Source organism: Rattus rattus, chromosome 13, assembly GCF_011064425.1.
Source record: "Rattus rattus isolate New Zealand chromosome 13, Rrattus_CSIRO_v1, whole genome shotgun sequence".
Lineage (NCBI taxonomy): Eukaryota > Metazoa > Chordata > Mammalia > Rodentia > Muridae > Rattus > Rattus rattus.
The window spans coordinates 2298844-2317016 of NC_046166.1; the positions used below are offsets into that span (position 1 = coordinate 2298844).

An 18173-nucleotide genomic window follows, 5' to 3' on the forward strand; every position below is an offset into this window, starting at 1 on the left:
CGTGCGTAATGTGTGTGTAATGCATGTGTAATATGTGTGTAATGCATGCGTAATGCATGCGTAATGCATGTGTAATGCATGTGTAAAGCAGAGAAGAAAAGTACCCATGGTAGGGAAGGGATGAATATGGGCAAAGGAAATGATGTGTGTGTGTGTGTGTGTGTGTGTGTGTGTGTGTGTGTGTACATTACATACACAGTGCCACATTAAAAAATTTTTTACAGAATAGCAGCTTCCCCTGTTAGATCAGGTACAATATAAGGACACCTAGTTCTACCATTGTTTTATTACTCAACATTATATTTTTAGCCATTGACAAAAAAGACAACAAAACTGAAAAGGGAAAGATAAAATGCATCCAGTCAAAGATGACATAATCTTCTATCTAGAAACCCCAAAGAATATATCAAAAACCATTCAAGCTAATAAACTCAACAAAATATCAGCATGTAAAGTTGGCACAGAAAGAGATATTGTATTTCTCAATTACAGCCCTTTCCACCCCCCTTTTGTAGGTTTGGAGATGGAACCTAGACCCTTGTTCTACCATTCAGCTGCACCCTTAGCCCAGCAGCTATGTTTCTAAATGCTAGCAATGGGCACCCCAAAATAGAAATTAAGAGAGCACTTCCATTTAAAAGACTATAGAAGAATAAGATACCTATGAATAAATTTTGCCAAGAAGGGAAAAGACTTGTATATTAAGGACTATGCAATATCATTAAAAGATTAAAACAGTAATAGCTACCACCTACAGACCCCTGTGATGTGCAGGTATCTGACGTGCATCACTTCCAACCCTCATAATAAGACTATCAAGAAGATATTAACATCTCTATTTTATAGATTAGAACTCAGGCATATTAAACAGATTATAACACTCTCATAATTATTGCTGACTTGAGACTACAATTCCAAAACAAAAACACAATACTTGCCTGCCTTCCTTCTTAAACTAATCATTCTCTGATATTTAATTCAAGGCTTCTCATAAAATTATTAAATTTTCTTGAAGCAAGTTAGAAATTCAATTATTTCAAACACAAATTCACTGTTAGGTCAAATCATTTTAGACTACAATACTTTAAACTAAGCACCCAACTATACAGAAAAATCGCATATTTAGGAACACTATAAATATATCAATCAAGAGGGTATGAATCAAAAAGCTAAGTTCTACAAGACTGATGTGAAATGCAGGTTGGCGTAATTGTTTCTACGTCACATTTATGTATAAGGGTGGTGACTGAACTGAGGAGGAGGAGGAGGAGGAGGAGGAAGAAGAGGAGGAACAGGTACATGTATATATAGTTACAATCCAGCCCTAAAGAATAACAAAAACTAGAAGGAACAGGGCAGAAATCCAAGACAGAATGCAAAGGGGGACCTTGGCATTAGACAAGAAAGTTGAATTTCTTATGACAGAAGGCACAAATAAAAGATTTGATTAAAATATTGGTTTAGGACCCTGTTTTGGAAAGTGACTGTGGGCTGCCTGTGTCCTGGTCATTTATTCTGTAGGGAGAGGACACTGAAAGCCGTTCTGGTGTTTGGAAAGTCTGCTCCCGTCCTTGTCAAAGCCTGGCGCTGGAACACATCTTCCTCCTCACAGCCTCCTGCTCTACTGGCTGCTGAAACCAGGCTCGCTGAGCGTCCTCTGCCAGAGCTGGGCAGTGTCCTCAGAGGAGGAGAAGGAGAAGCAGACTCCACCTTCCAGGGCTTTTATTCTGGCCTAGTTTTGCAAGTATCCTGTGAGTCCCAGTCACATCCTCCTGTGGAACGGCCTTCTGTGGCTGCTCCGGAAGCCTATCTGGTAGAAGGCTGTCTGACCCCTCCTCCTTGCCCTCCAGATGCTTTGAGACACCAGATGGCCAGAGAACGGACAGCAAAACCACTACATGAAGTGAGTGCAGACACTGCCCACTCAACATCAGGAACAGCTTTTACTTGGCCTCTAACTGGCTCAGGCCTGGGAGACTCCAGCATACAAAGTCTAGACACCAATAGCAGAGGGGGCTATGTCCTGTCCCTGGATCAACCTGCTGCCCGGAATGATGACAGTGACAAGGATTGTCTATTTGTATTTGTTGTTAACTTTTTTTGTTACTTTCCCAACAACCTTACAGATTTTTTTAAAAAATGGTTTAAGAAAATTATTCTAACATCTTGGATGATACAGCAGCAGTCAGTCACCAGAAATGGGGAGATCATCATCATTCTGGACACCAATAATTTAGTCCTTTCTTAGAAAACACACACTTAGAGTTTATATACATTTCTTTTTCCAAGTAAATTGAAATCTTTAAAGAGTTCCTCTGTCAATTTATAAATGGTCAAAGCTTTGAGAACACTTTTTTCTTTGAAAGAAAAAGTAAACTTACTAACTGTAGGTGAATAAATGGAAATAAAAACAATGATACAATTCATGAAAAAAATGATTTTTTTTTAATCTAAGAGATGGCTGTTTTTTCTGGGCAAATGACTATTTGGGCTAAAGAAAATAACTCCTTACAAGATTTAAGGGCACCTGGCTTTCTGCTACCACATGACTTGGGCACTCAGATAAAGACCACTTCCAGCATCCTCATGACACTCACTTCTCAGAAAAGGTAATACTCCATTCAGGAATCACTAATTGTTTTGCATTTTTAACTGAAATTCAGTAACAGTATCATGTTCAGTTTCTACCTGCACTTAATGGCCTAGGCACACATCTTAAACACTTCCCCTAGGAAAATTCTGAGACCCAAGTTGGAGAAGTTGTGTGCTTTTCTTTTAACTAATTTCACTTATTTGTTTGGAGAGGTCTCAATGCAGAACCCATGGTTGGCCTCAAACTCACAGAGATCGAGCTGCTTCTGTCTCCTGAGTGTTTGAATAAAAAGTATGCATGAAATGTTTTCTTTGAAAAGGACTGGTTTCTGGTCCGCTGGGCTGGATCGGCATGTTAGAGGTGCTTGCCATCCAGCCTAAAACCCGAGTTTGACCCAAGGAACACACACAGTAGAAAAAAAGCCTCATATATGAGCCATGGCAAGCGAATGTGCACACACACATATACACCCATGCGCTATCGCGCATGCGCGCGCACGCACACACACACACACACACACACACACACACACACACACACACAAACTTAAGAACACACTGATTTCTTCCACTTCTATGAGAAGTGATACCATTTATCTCCAGAATTCATCTATTACGAGTTTTATACACAGAGAGCAAAGCCAAACAAGGAATTCATTACTCACCAAATACAAAATAATTCACAATCATCACAATCTCTGTTGTGTTTACTATGTGCTTGGATGAGCTATTTTGCATGCATTTTTCTCACGTAAGGCACTTGTTACATTATCTTCACAGTACAAACAAATAATTGAGGATTAAAACAGATTAAGTAACTTGCTAAAAGTTTTCCCAAACTAGCCATGGGGAGAAAGGTGCATTTTAAACATTGTGTTTTATTGTTTGTTTTTGAAACAAAATCTTACACATGCAGGACATGTAGACTTCACCCAGGCTTGCCTTGAACTTTTATGAAGGCAAGAGTAGCCTTTAAAGCCTGATTTTCCTGCCTTCTGCTCCCAAGGGATGGGATTACAAGTGTGAAATTTTAAACTGTTTTAATTTCAACGTTGTGCTCTATTGTCACTGTTTGTCTGGAAATTTTACTGCTTCTTCTGTGTCTCTCAAGCCTCCATGAAATAGGAATGATGTTGTATCATGCGTGATGAAGAGATGATCATACGTCTGGACAGGTGACAGAGCTACAGTAACAATGATGAAAATAAAGCCATCAGATGTTCTGCTGCAGCACCATCTGAAACAGCAGGCTTTACGATGGCTTTCAAAAAGACACAGTTAAAAAAAAACAAAAAACAAAAAACAAAACAACAACAACAAAAAAAAAACAACCACATATTCACTCCTACCCACTGCTACCTGACACACAGGCATCAATAATTTAGGTTTTTCAGTTTCTATGTTCACAAGCATAGTGTCTGCTTATACCATATCCTATGTTAGCTCCTTTATATACATTATCTCATCTAAATTCATGCATAGAATGATTAAGCAGTATTTTATTTGAGCAAAGATAATAGTTAAATGGTATGCACAAAGATCATACAAAAAGTAAGAACATCAAACAAAACCTCTTCACAACTACTAAAAATTCCTTAAAGAGTAGAATCGGTTGTCCTGAACCTTAATAAGATGCACACTGAGGTTGTTTCCCAGCCCATGCACCAGTCCCTTGCCAGGCAGTGGTAGCACATAACTTTAACCCAGCACTTAGGAGGCAGAGGCATGTGGATCTCTTGAGTTCCAGGACAGCCAGAGCTACACAGAGAAACTTTAAATAAATAAATACTGAATAAGCATTAAATAAATACTTTAAATATTTAACTGATTCATATGGTAATGCAATTCTTAGAGCCTAGACTTCTCCTATTAACAGGTTACCTGCCACTTCCTGAGCATTTCTGGTCATGAATTCAGCTGGCAACCACTAATTATAGAGTTAATACATGACTATCATAAACCACTCACACAATGGAATTGTACACAGCATTAAAAAAAATGAAGCTTGCAGGAAAGCTAAGAGAACTGGAAACTATTACACTGAGTAAGGAAAGCCATGCCCAGAAGGACAAACACTGGGTGTTCTCTCTCACACCTGAACCTTGTACTCAAATTCTTAGATAGCTGTGTTTAAGTTGCAGTGAGTGTCAGTAGAGGCCAGGTAGGAAGAACGCAGACATGGAGCAGGAAGAGCTGAAGGGAGGAGGAAGAGTAAAATAAAGATAGAGAACACCAGAGAAGACAAAGGTTTAAAGAGGGAAAGGGGAATGGAGAATTAGAAGAAATGTGGGGTTGGGGAAGAGTGTCAATCAAAACTAAGAATGCATAAAAAACTCTCATAGGAACCTACTAGTTCATAGACTTAAAGAAGGAAAAAGGAACAGAAGTACTCTGAGTGGTGGGTAAGCCACCAAAATTCCAATGCCAGATGTGGGATACTCCCCTGTGACTGATTGGCCAGGTCATCTCTCAGGCTCCCAAAACACTACTGACTACTGTGTTTAACTCTTGGATGCCTACCACCATGTGGCTAGAACAATCATATACACCTGTAGATTTTCCTGCTTCCATACTGAGCTGCCTGCAAGATAAGCTCTGAGGGTGACCAGCTGCTTTCTGATTAGATTTGAAGCAATTCTACAGAACAGAATGCATGTCTGACACCATAGAACTGGTCAAAAGCCTATGGGGAGGTCATGTGCTCTACTGGGGAATCTAATGCTGATGTTCTGCCAAACAGACTCCTCTCTAAGCTGCTGTCTAAATATGAATGTTTATCCCTGTAGACCACCGCAGCTCTCAGGCTTGGTCACAGAAAGTGGGCAATAGTTAAAGCAGAGAACATGACAGCTGAGTGCTTATCCCCAAATGGACTATGTCACTCTATCCAAGACCCAGGGCAATCACAGAGGCGAGAGTGGAAAGGCTATGGCAAGTAAAGGATGAGGAACAATGTGGTGGATGCTGTCTTCTGAACACAAGGTGGCCTCCAATCAACACTCAGTCCTGGGAGGACCTGAACAAAAAGGAAGCAAGGAAGAAAATGAGAGAGGGACAGATACCAAGGGAGGAAGAATGAAGAATAGATATTATGGGAAGACTGACTAGAAAGAAGCCTGGAGAAGTGGGAGGGGATGAGAAAGTAGTACAAGTTGAGTGTAATCACAGTTCACTGTATAAAAGTATGATATCAAATTTTTTAATTAATTTTTTTCAAACTGGAAATGGGCAAGGTAGCACACATCTTTAATCTCAGCACTCAGGAGGCTGAGGATCTCTGTGAGTTCCAGGTCAACCTGGACTACTCTAGACACCATTAATGGTCTCAGTCAGAACAACTGAAAGGGACAAAATGAAATTAAAAGTACAGTATTAGAGAACAAAAGCCAAAATGATTCAAGAAAATAATTCAAGAGAAAATAGACAAGCATGAGAGCCCACATAAGCAGACAAAACAGGCTTTGTCTTACAGGGAAGCAAAGAAAAAAAAAAAAAACAACATAGAAGGAACAGTGACATCAAGAGCCTTTTTTAGAGGTGACAACCCTGTCCTACTGCCCAGAGTAGCCTCAAATTTCTAGGCTCTAGCAGTCCTCTCACCTAAGAGCCTCAAGCAGCTAGAACTACAGGCATGCACTGCTATGCACAACTGTGAAGTGGTTATTTAACAAGAGAAAGCACACTCAGTGCTTCAGATATTTAAGAGAGACAGAGAGACCCACACAGAGCAGAGGCATCTGCCATGTTCTCAAGGAAGACAGGTCTCCTTAATAAATAAAGTCATGCCATATTTAGTCTAAGGGACGAATGGATGTATGTATGTCAGGATGAGGAGGACTGAACAGCCTGAGCAACCATGGACTAGAAACAACACAGCAAGAAAGAAGTTTGGAGGGATACTAGGAAAACAGAAGCCTGAGAAGACAGGAAATGGGACGAGAAAAGTTAAGAGTCACCAAGCCTTCCTTCCAGAATCAAGCAAGGTATAATCTGGATTCACATGCTGGGGAGCTCGTCACTACAGATTTAGTACTGGAACCAAACTGGTACTTCCTTCAGGGCAGTAACTGTTGGAGAGGTGCTACACTAAGTTGGATGCTCAACTATAAGGCTTCTAAAGTAAATGTTTTGAACTTGGACAATTTTAGAAGCAGCAAAAAGGGCTTAATGATAGATTCTATGAGCTCAGTATTGAAGGTACAAGTTTCTAGCTTTGGCTACTTGGGCAGCCCAAGTATCTGTGTTTGGAAATACTGGAGCAGGTATGGCTAATGAGGGACTCTGGAGTTTTCAACATTTCACTTTTAGATTCTCTATAGCACATGCGGTGAGTAAATGTAAGCAGAACAAATAGAAAATGTGAACATGAGCTGGGCGTCGTGTCCACACATGGGATCTCAGATACTGGGGAAACTAAGACATGTGACTGCTGGTCTAGACAACTTAGCAAGACTTTGTCCAAAATGAATTTTTTAAAGAGGCTAAGAATACAGTTCCATGGTAAACACTTGCCTCCTAGGCATGAGGTCCCAGACTCAAGCCCCAGTAGTACAAATATGCGAAGGGGAAAGAGATGGAAAACTGAGGAAAATAAGATATACAAGAATGAAAAGCACAAGTATTAACTTCATGTAGGGCTACATGAAGTAGATGCTGGAAAGATGGTTCAGTGGTTAAGAGCACAAACTGTTCTTCCAGAGGACCCAAGTGATTCCCAGCACACTTCAGACTACTCACAACCAACCACCAATAACTACAACTCCTGAGGATCCACTGGGCTCTGTGCGTACCTACAGTCATGTGCACACAGACATACACATAATTTAAAATAATAAAAAATAATTATATGAAATAATACCGGTGTAACTGAGAAAACAATAACTCAAACTCCTTAAGGAGAAACTAGGAAGGAAAATGACTGAAATAATTTCTGACAGATTAGTTAGAAGTACAAAAGGGGGGTTAAAAATCAGGAAAAATACCTAAGGTCAGATAAAAGTCAAGAGCTACCTAATACTTCTATCCGTGTACACATAGAAGTCATACTGACCCAAATAAACTAAAGAAATCTAGCAAAGTCACAACACATTAAAACCCAGAATCTCGAATTCCAAAAGTTAGAATGTACAGGTGTATTTTTTCTTGGATTGGAAAAGACTAAAGGGATCAAATAAATATACTCCTACCTACACGCAGATCATTTACCACTCAAGTAGAAGACAGTGCTCCATAAAGAAAACTAGTACTGTACTAGATTGGTTATATGCTTTTTTTTTTTTGTTTCTGGGTCTAATTCTCTTTCTGGCCTCTATCCTCTTCAGGATCCTCTCCTGAGTACTGGAACTACAGCGTCTACCAGCACATCTGGCTTTATTCTTAGTAAACAAAAACTACTATAAAGCATAATAAAATGAACAGGAAGATGCTTTCCTTATCATTTCTGACTGCTTGACTGCCATAAACCATCTCATCTCTGATTTCATGTAAACCTAACTATCAACAATATAAAAACCACACCTCCCTATATAACACAGGAACATACTTAAGTGTGGGAAATGTACAAAACTGTGGTTGTAATTATGCAACATATGATTAATTAATGCACATAATTTATTAGAAATGGGAACAGTCTTTGATGTAGAAGGGAAATAAAGGATAAATTTTCATTGCTCACTTTCAAATGCTCCTTTACCACTCTCTTGGCAGATAACTTGTCACTTACTCTTAGATAATCCTCTATCCCAAAGCCAGTTGGAAATGATGCAAAGATGCTGGTGTGGTCCACCCATGAAAAGAATACATGGGAACATTTTTAAAGCTTAGAAGCATATTTTCAAGTGAGTCCACAGAGCAAGTAGATGAGGAAGGACAGGACAGAACTTTTCCTTGGCGTGGCATGGGGTAGAGTCCCGAGGTGTGAGTCACTAAGTAACAACAACTAGTTTCAGGATTTAGTCAAAGCTAAAAAGCAGGATGCAGACTACAGAACAAACACACAGCTCTCTCTCCGCAGCAAACAGCTATGCTGGGCTGAGAAAGAGTTGAAAGAAAGGACTGACCAGACCTACCAGTATAGCGCCTGGGAACATTTAACACTGTTTGCTTATCTTTTGGGTTATCCCTCTTTTTTAAACTTACCATTACATTCAAAAACTTAAAATGAAAGCTACCTCAGACTCACTAATTCCACTACCCTTCTAGCAGTAGGTGTTGAACTGGTTTACTACAACAACCAATTTGTACTTTGATACACACACACACACACACACACACACTTTTTTTTCTTCCTCCTTTCTGCACTTCTAATACAGGATCCAGAGCTTTACAACACGTGAAATGCTCTATCACTGAACCTCAGAGCTCTATTTTTTGTTTGCTTGCTTGCTTGCTTGTTTGATTATTTTAGGTTTTTGAGACAGGGTCTTAAATATGCAACCAAAGCTGGCTCTACTCAATACGTAGCCTTGGTTGTTCTTAAGCTTTCAATCCTCTTCCTCAGGATTTTATATGCTGCCCAGTCTGCCTTAAACATGTATCTTGAATCAACCAATGACGTTTTTCCCTAGATGACACAAGCCATTGGGGTGGGCTTTAAGAGTTTACAGCTGGGTCCTATTTCTGGTCTGCTCTCTGCTTCCAGCATGGAGATAGAACTATGACCTCCCCAAGCTGGTCCTGCTGCCAGCAGTCATACTGTCACCAAGATATGGGCTCTCCCTCTGGAACCAAAAGCCAAAATAAACTCTCTTCCCAAAGTTGCCTTGGCCATGGTGTTTCATTACTGTAACAAAAAGTAACTATAGAACGGTCTGAAGAAACAAGAAACAAGAAAACAAGAAAACATTTCTTGTTTCTTGGTAATTTGTAGAAATAATGGCCCCTGCAAGACACTCACTTCAGATACCCTGCACAAAAAGGGGAAACTTCTAAAGATATATATGAAAAAATAATAAAACTAAAAAACCATGTATTCAAGTTCTACTCTTGTACCTATGGAAAACAAATATATAATTACACTCATTATATAACTGCCTTGATAAACTTTGCTTCCAGAGTGACCTATTCTCAGACAAAAATTTCCATAGCAATGCAACAGCTGAGTCACTCCAGACTGAAGAACTTAAGTACCTCATACAATCACTGACAGATAATAATGTGATATGAAGCTAATTTACTTCCACAGCCTTCATTTGGGGTTACAAAATGAACCTCAACATGGCAACTAATTTTAAGAGTGACTAATATGTTGATTTATTTCTTATTAACAGCTGAATACAGTCTTTTCAGGGTTAAATTAAGTAACACCTATGCAAAAGTATGCGCTACCAATTCCTAGCTGAGTTTCGAAAGCCACAATGCTAACTTCTCCTATAAATACATAGGCTGGTCCATTTGTTCTTCGACATTATCTTGACCCTTATGCTATACCCTAAGTTAAAGTATCAGGTGAAGAAAAACAGGTAAACTGAGGAATACTCTACTCCAACTTACCACATACTGATTAAAGTACATACCATGGCTTCAAAATAAAGTTAGATAAAACACTGAAAAAAAATCAAGTAGGATTTTAGTGCTGAGTTCTCCAAAAACCCTCATAAATTAAAGCCTGAAGAAACAAGACACAAGAACCCAAAATAAGATAGCACAATGTGAAGTGAGAAGAATTCAAAATCCAACCACTCTACTTCACAACTGGCAAACTCAAACACAGCTAAACAGAATACTAAGTCAAGTGGTAAGTGATACACAGATCTAACCACCACCACTGTGGGTACCACTGTTAACTGACTACATAAGGGAAGTTATATAGTGAAAGGTTAATATTTACTGAGTCCTAATTGTATGCCACACCCAATATTACTCCCATTACACATAATAATTCACTTAATTTTCTTAATCCCTATGAAATGCTACTATTCCCACAGGAAAGGTAAGGCACAAAGAAGCGTATGTGCTCAGTAAATGCCACACAGCCAGTAGGAGGTAGTATGAACTTATGTGGTCATTTCCACAGCTATAGTCCCCAACTTGTCACACTTGACTTCTCAGATCTTTATCACTCTACTGCAGTCCCTTCTAAGACATATGTCCAATGCTGGAAAGATGTCTCAGCAGTTAAGATACTAGCTGCTCTTCCAAAGGACTCAGGTTCAAACCCAGCACCCCGAGAGCAGCCCACAACTGCTATAACCCAGTTCTAGGAGACCTGACACCCTCTTCTGGCTGTGAGTGGCAGGCATGCATGTGGTGCACAGATATGCATGGAGACAAAGAGCCATACACAAAGTCAATTAGTTAAGAGTTTTAAAAAATACAAAGCCAATTTCTCATTTTGTTACAAAAAACAAAAAGCTAATTCAAAGTTCACAAGTCTTCAATAGCAGAACAGGTACTGACTGGGAGTCGGGCTTTTCACCTATGATCCTTTCCAAAAATAATTTATTTTCATTAAATATGTCTTTAATATCTCAGAACTGCAAATACAGAGACGGGCAGAGCCCTGTGAGTTCAAGGCCTGCCTGATCTTTACAGAGTTTCACCTGATCTTTACAGAGTTTCAGGCCAGCCAGCGTACAACTTAAAAAAGACAATAAATAAATAAATAAATAAATAAATAAATAAATAAATAAATTTCAAATTGTCATTGAACATTGAAATCAGAATAACAAAATTAAGTACAGAACAAAATCAAAATACTTCAAGCTTTCGAGAATAAGCTGCTGTCAACAGCATAATGTATTTAATCTAAATGCTCTATACAATAAAGTCTAATTTCTTGTACTATCTCTTTAAAGAATTCTAGACGCACTCATTATAATGATGTAGTTGCCTCTTCCACTTATATCACTCATAGGACTCACACTCCATCTCGATTTCTCCGTGTCATTACATTTTTGGCAGGGCTGATGAGATGACTCAGCAGGAAAAATCACTTGCAACAAAAGCCTGACAACTCCACTCGTGCACCGGCGCACACTCGCCTGCGCACACACATGTGCAAGCACACATCGTAATAAGTTAAAATTAAGCAATACGTTTGACAATGACTTAGTGACTACGTAAATTTCATAACTCATTAATCTGGACAAACCAGGCTTACTGAAGATATAGAATATTTTTTGCAATCAGTCCCTGGGTTAAAATTATCCTGCTTTCATCTTATAGCGTTTGATTTTGTTATACGGTAGAAAAATGAAGTCCAAGCCCTTTGAATTCTTTGATCCTCCTGCCTCGGCAACCTCTGTAATGCCAAGACAATTATTTTGAAGCTGCTAATAATACATCTTTAAACATTATCTACAATAAAGTTCCTAGGAATGATGTCACATCAGCACCCACACGCATGATTACTAAATTAGCCAAACTCTTCTAAGCACTTCCCAACATTCCATCCTATAACTGAGTTTTTACATATTAATGTTGATTTTTGTCGACTTGTTGGCATAAGAAGCACCTTGGAAAAGCATAAGGTACATCTTGAGTTAGGATTAGCTGGGAAGGAAGGTCACCCTGAAGAGGGTGGCACCATCTATGAGCTAGGGGAAAGCTAGATGAGGGCTGGCTGGGATTTCCCCCTTGGCTTCTTGGTAGACCAAATCAGGAGGAGTCCCAACCACAACTGTTACATGAACTCTACCACCCCTTCTCTGCCACAAGAGTCTACTCTCTCGAAACACGAGCCACAGTAGCTGCCTTTTGTCGGATATTTTGATCATTGTGACAGGAAAAGTCCAAGAAGTATATTGTTCTTTCACAGCACAGATATTCTAAATGTTTCACAAGGATGCTATGACAGAGGAAGTAACAGCAATGACTTGCCCAAGTGATGGAAAGTGACAGAATTCACAGTCATCTATGATTGGGCTCCACAATCCAGGCAAATCCTGGACACATGTACATACCAAGATCCTGTCCCAAAAAGGAAAAAAGGAAAAAGAGAGAGTGTGAGGGGCGGGGGATGGAGAGGGGGTTAGGAGAGACAGAGAGGGAGGAGAGGATGAAGAACAAGGAGAAAGAGGAAAGGGGGATGAGTAGAAAAAGGCAGGCAGGCAAGAAGGCAGTATGAATATACATATATGCATGTAATAATAAATCTCAAAAGTATCAAAAATAAAAACCTTGGCTAAGTATTGTGAGACACACCTTTGATCCTAGCACTCAAGAGGCAGGGGTAGACAGATCTCTATAAGTTTGATGCCAGCCTGGTCTACACAGTGAGACCTGTCTGAAAAAAACTGAATGGATCTGAATAGGTACTTCTCTAAAATACTGATGTATAAGCATAGGTATTGTAGTACAGGGCCAGCTGTAGGAGGATGAGGCAGGAGGATGATGAGTTGGAAGCCAGCCTGGGCAGGACCCTATATCACAAAATGAAAACAAAATGCACTTAAGTCAGTGACTAAGATATGAGACTGTCAACATTAGCACTCACTAAAGAACTACAAAGCAAATCTGAGCTATCACCTCAGACTCTCCCAAGAGCTACAATTTAAAGACCCATCAGGAGATAAAGACGCTCAGACACTGATAAAGTACAAAGCCGTATATCCACTTTGAAAAACAGACTGGCAGTTCCTCAAAATGCTACACATAAAGTTAGACATGATATAGCAATTTCACTTCCAGGTATATACACAAATAACTGGTAATACACTAATAATATATGTAGCACAAAACTTGTGCACAAATTCATAATAGCCAAATAGAGAAAATGAAAACACCTTAAATGTCCACGAATGAATGACTGGCTACATGCAATGCGTTACTACCTGCAATAAAAGAAACAGCTTGCTGGTAAATGCTCCAACTTGGAGAGCCCTGAAAACACTATGCTAAATGGAAAGACACGTCACTTAATTCCATTTAAACAAATGTCTACATAGGCAGTTTACAAAGACAAATGAGTGGCTGCAGGAGCGTGACAGGGAACAGGGACTGGGGAGTGACTACCACCAGGTGGACTGACAAAATGTTCTAGATCTACAAAGTGCTAACAGTTGTGAACCTGTTTATATATAAACACTGTAGTGTACATGCTACAAAATTAAAAATGAACTAAAAGTACAGCTAAGAAATACATGAAGATATAAACTTTGAAATAAAGACACTCAGAAGTAGTTAAAACTGTAATTATATGACTTTTGAGAAAGAACTGGGGATATTAAAAGTCAAGGGATAAAAAACAAGGACTTTGTGGTAACTGTAGACAATAGAGACAAAGATGGAGATGTCAAAACTGTCAAAAAGAATTAAGATCCAGGAAAGAACAGTGCTACTCACAGAAAAGTTTTAAAAGTTCCATTAAAAATGCACCCTGGGGAACGGGAGTGTAAGGCAAGAGTATGCCTGTGACCCTGAGCTGTATCTCTCCTCCCTGCCCCACCAATACCCTAAAATTAAACTAATCTAAATGTCTGAATTATCCACATTAAAGACTCCCTGGTGACTTTCAAATATAATTTCCATGAAGGATTACCTGAGAATGTAGAAGAAGGACATAGACAGTACATAACATCAGAGGGATACAAACATATTTCATCAAATGCAAAACTGAATTTTAACCAAAAAAAAGCATTACTTTTGTACACAAAATTTATAGGATGAGTGAACTGTGTCAAATTTTCTAGCAGTCATTTGTCCTAACTGAGCTAAGGAGATGGAAGGTGGGTGGTGGCAGATGTCACATCCACTGGGCAGAGACGTGTTAACCCAGACCTGTGATGAACTCTGTAGAAAGTGCTCACTTTAAAATTATCAAGTTATCACATATGCTACAGGAAACTAAAAATGGAGTTTAACAAATGAAAAAACAAACAAACAAACAAACAAAAGGCAGAATTCTCAAGTCTGAAACTAAAGATCAGGGGAAGAAAAGAATTTCCTTCAAAATACCCATAGAAGGAAAGTGAGGAGGCCATCTAACTTTATTGTGTTACTAAATATGTCTAGCCATATAGTAAGTTCCCTTTTTAATATACTACAGCTCAAATCCAGAGTCAGAAGATGCTAAGCAAATACTCTTACTGACATACATTCTTGGCCTTCTGTTATTTACACTGCCAGCATATTAAAAAATATGTGAGTGCGTACAATTCTACAGAATTAGCTTTTTAAATGATGTAATTATAAAATATCCATTCAGAATGATTATTTCTGAAAATACAGAATGCACTGTAGCCAGGCTGAGTACATATCAATGAAAGAGCACTTGCCACATATAAGTGAAGCCCTGTGTTCAGTACATGACACCTCCATCCTTGTCAACTTAAGGAATACACAATACAGAAACAAAAAATGTGGTTTAAGAAAAACAGAACAGGTTTTTCCTCTTCCAGGGACAGTGCTTGGAGGTGCTCAGGATAATCCAGAGGTTGACACACCATCGAAGGCTTTCCCACAATACAGCCTCTAACAGAACTAGGCTGTCTCGAACCCCTGGCAACAGAATTGTTTACCTTTACCCCAGAAGGTTGGGAAAGCACCTACATCTGCATGCGGTGTGTGCCCAGGCAGACTGAGGGGCTCACACTGTGAGACCCAAAGTCCTTCTGGGGTTGTCTAAGACAAAGAAGCGCGTCAGCAGGGCCTATGGTGGTTCCATGTGTGTCGCGTGTGTCCGTGACAGGATCAAGAGGGCTTTCCTTACTGAGGAGCAGGAAATCGTTGTCAAAGTGTTGAAGGCACAAGCACAAAGTCCAAACGTAAAATAAATACGCAAATTTTTAAAATAATTTAAAAAAGAAAAAGAAAAAAAAAACAGAACAGATACAACAATTATCTACGGAAGAAATGGGAAATCTAACGGTAAAAACATATTTAGTATTAACCAAACTTAGACCCATAGTCTATTTTGATTATTCAATATTACTAAACGTAAAATTAATACATAAACACATACAATCACACACACACACACACACACACACACACACACACACACACACACACACACCAAGACAACCTGCCAACTTAAATTCAAGCCAATCCAAAGACAACGGCATAAAGTCAAATGCTCACACGAGGTAAGGATGATTTCTTACTCATTCACCTCATCTACATAACTTTCAGAGAAGAAAATGACATTTTTACACTGAAGCATTAACACATATGAAAAGTATAAAGAAGCCAGTGTAATCAAAACACTTGTAAACATCACTAAGAGTGCTGCTTTTTAAATATCTGATTAACATAATTATTATAAATTTTGCCCTTTAAAGCCTAGTGCTGTTGCTACAGTGACTACAAACATCACTAGTCAGTTCACCTCACTTTCCTCTTTAAATAAGATGGCTGCAAACAATACAGTTACAGGAGGAGCTCAGGTTGCAAAACTATTTTGAACACAGCAAAAAAGGCAAACCACAAAATATCCTTTGTGCTTCTCATATCAGAATACTTCCATAAACATTATTTGAATCTAATATATAAAGCAAAGTTTGAAATTAGATGTCAAATTAATTTCAGCTTTAAATTTAGTAAAGATTATAAATTATGAAACCTCTGCTGCACAATAAAATTATAATCTTCTGAGGACATAATCTGAGCTATTTAAATGCCATGCCAAAAGGTTTAAGAATGTTTGGAGTTTTCTGGTAACAATAATAGAGGTTCGTTTAACAGGTTCTTTGAAAATTATATTGAAAATACTAAAATAAACTTCAAAAAGTAGTCATAATTCGGGAAGTTTATCATACCTTAACTTTTGGAGGGCATTCTCAAAACCTTTTCAAGACTCAGAAAGTCAGTTTCGTGGAAGCCATGTTAGCAGAGTTACACTGCCCAAAGGAAGTGACAGTGCAGACTGTGGGTTTTGACATCCACAGTTTACAATAGATAAACATTGTGCAAATGAAGAGTACTAAAGCTCAACAAAGTGACAGCTCTTTACTGGAGATGGACGTGCACACCTATAAGTCCAACACCTGGGACAGCTGAATGAAAATTTCACACGCTCCAGAGTAAGCTAAAACTTTTCCTGTTGGCCAAATGCAGAGTAAAATAAAAGCACACAGAGCAGCTCTCAGAAAGCCTTCCCTCCACAGATTTTGGGCACAGTAGTGCCCAAAGTGCTTTCAAAGTCTTCTCAAACAATTTTTTCTCTCAATAGTAATGCAAAGATAAGTTTCAAACTTTTCAAAACTCAAAACATAAAAAATGAGATCATCTATGGCTACAAGTTTCTAATTCATGCTGTATTATAAAGCTCAAATTTCCAATATATTGTTGACATCTGTGACTCACAATCCATTAGCACAATATGTATTGAACTCAGGATTTCAGCTAACACGTAAGCAAGCCTAGGAAGGAATACCTGAATTGCATAGCTTCCTCACGTCACTCACCCCTCAGGTACATGGGCAATCAACAGAGGCTTCATGAAAGTAGCAACAATTAAAACTAAGAACAAACAAGTTATCAACAAGTACAATACACAAGGCTTTCAAAGCAAAACGCTTAATTATACTCTATACCCCTCAATCGAGCGTTTCAGAGTAATTACACTCACCACACTGAGCCTCCGAGTCTACTACTCTGAACATCCCTTAAGTCACTGAGAAGACAGCTCTGACATAACATGGATGTGGAATTAAACCTCACACTCATGTGTTAATGAATTGGTCTCACGCAATCTTCCTAGGCAGACTTGGGAAAAATGATAAGAGTCACGAGGGCTTTGACAATCAAAAGATTAATCCAGGGCTGGAGAGATGGCTCAGCGGCTAAGAGCACTGACTGCTCTTCCACAGGTCCTGAGTTCAATTCCCAGCAACCACATGGTGGCTTACAACCATCTGTAATGGGATCCAATGCCTGGTGTGTCTGAAGACAGTGACAATGTATACATAAAATAAATAAATCTTAAAAAAAAAAAAGAAGCCTTTAAAAAAGATTAATCCATTAAAAAGTTTGTATGGGAAGATGGTGGAAACTGGGCCTCATTGGAATAAGTGAGTTACTGGAGGTCAGTTTTTAAGGGGTGTATCTTGGCCACAGACTCTTCCTCTAATGTCCTGTTTCCTAGTTGACCTGAGGCAAACAGAATAGCTTTTCTTACCGTGTCTTGGTGCCATGATGCTAACACAATGAAATCAGCAAACCGAGTAAACACACTCATAAACAGTGTGGAGCTAGGCTGACTGCAGTGTGGTGACTCAGTTGGTAGAAGCTTTCCTTACATCACAAAGCCCTGAGTCTGATCTTCAATACTGGGTAAGTGTGCTGGCACATGCCAGTAAGTAAGCCCAGTGCTCAGGATGTAGGGGCAGACCAGAGTTCAAAGTCACCTTTGGATACACAGTAAGTCCAAAGCCAGCCTGAGCTATATGAAATTAATCTATTAAAAGATCTTTATAGGAAGATGGTGGCAGATGGGCTATATGATATAATCTATAAGATTATCAACAACAAATGGAGGTCAAATATATAATAATAGGATAATAATAGCATGATTGGCTCACCTATATAATTTTTCTATTTCATAGTCTAGTAGTGCTATGGTCTAGATGCTGAATGTCTACCACAAGCCCAGGTGTTAAAGATGCAATCCAATGGATGGCACTATTGGGAAATAAAGGAAC

General features: G+C 39.0%; 1 protein-coding gene and 1 non-coding gene across 26 annotated transcripts in view; one reads left to right on the plus strand and one right to left on the minus strand.

The window, feature by feature from the left end:
• The window catches only part of Slmap (sarcolemma associated protein), a 114686-nt gene that overhangs the window by 80234 nt on the left and 16279 nt on the right, over positions 1–18173 (minus strand). The gene's annotated exons all lie outside the window — the stretch shown is intronic.
• On the plus strand, positions 1467–1597 carry LOC116915180. Its single transcript, XR_004389839.1, has one exon. It is a non-coding gene; the product is annotated as a small nucleolar RNA SNORA71 (small nucleolar RNA).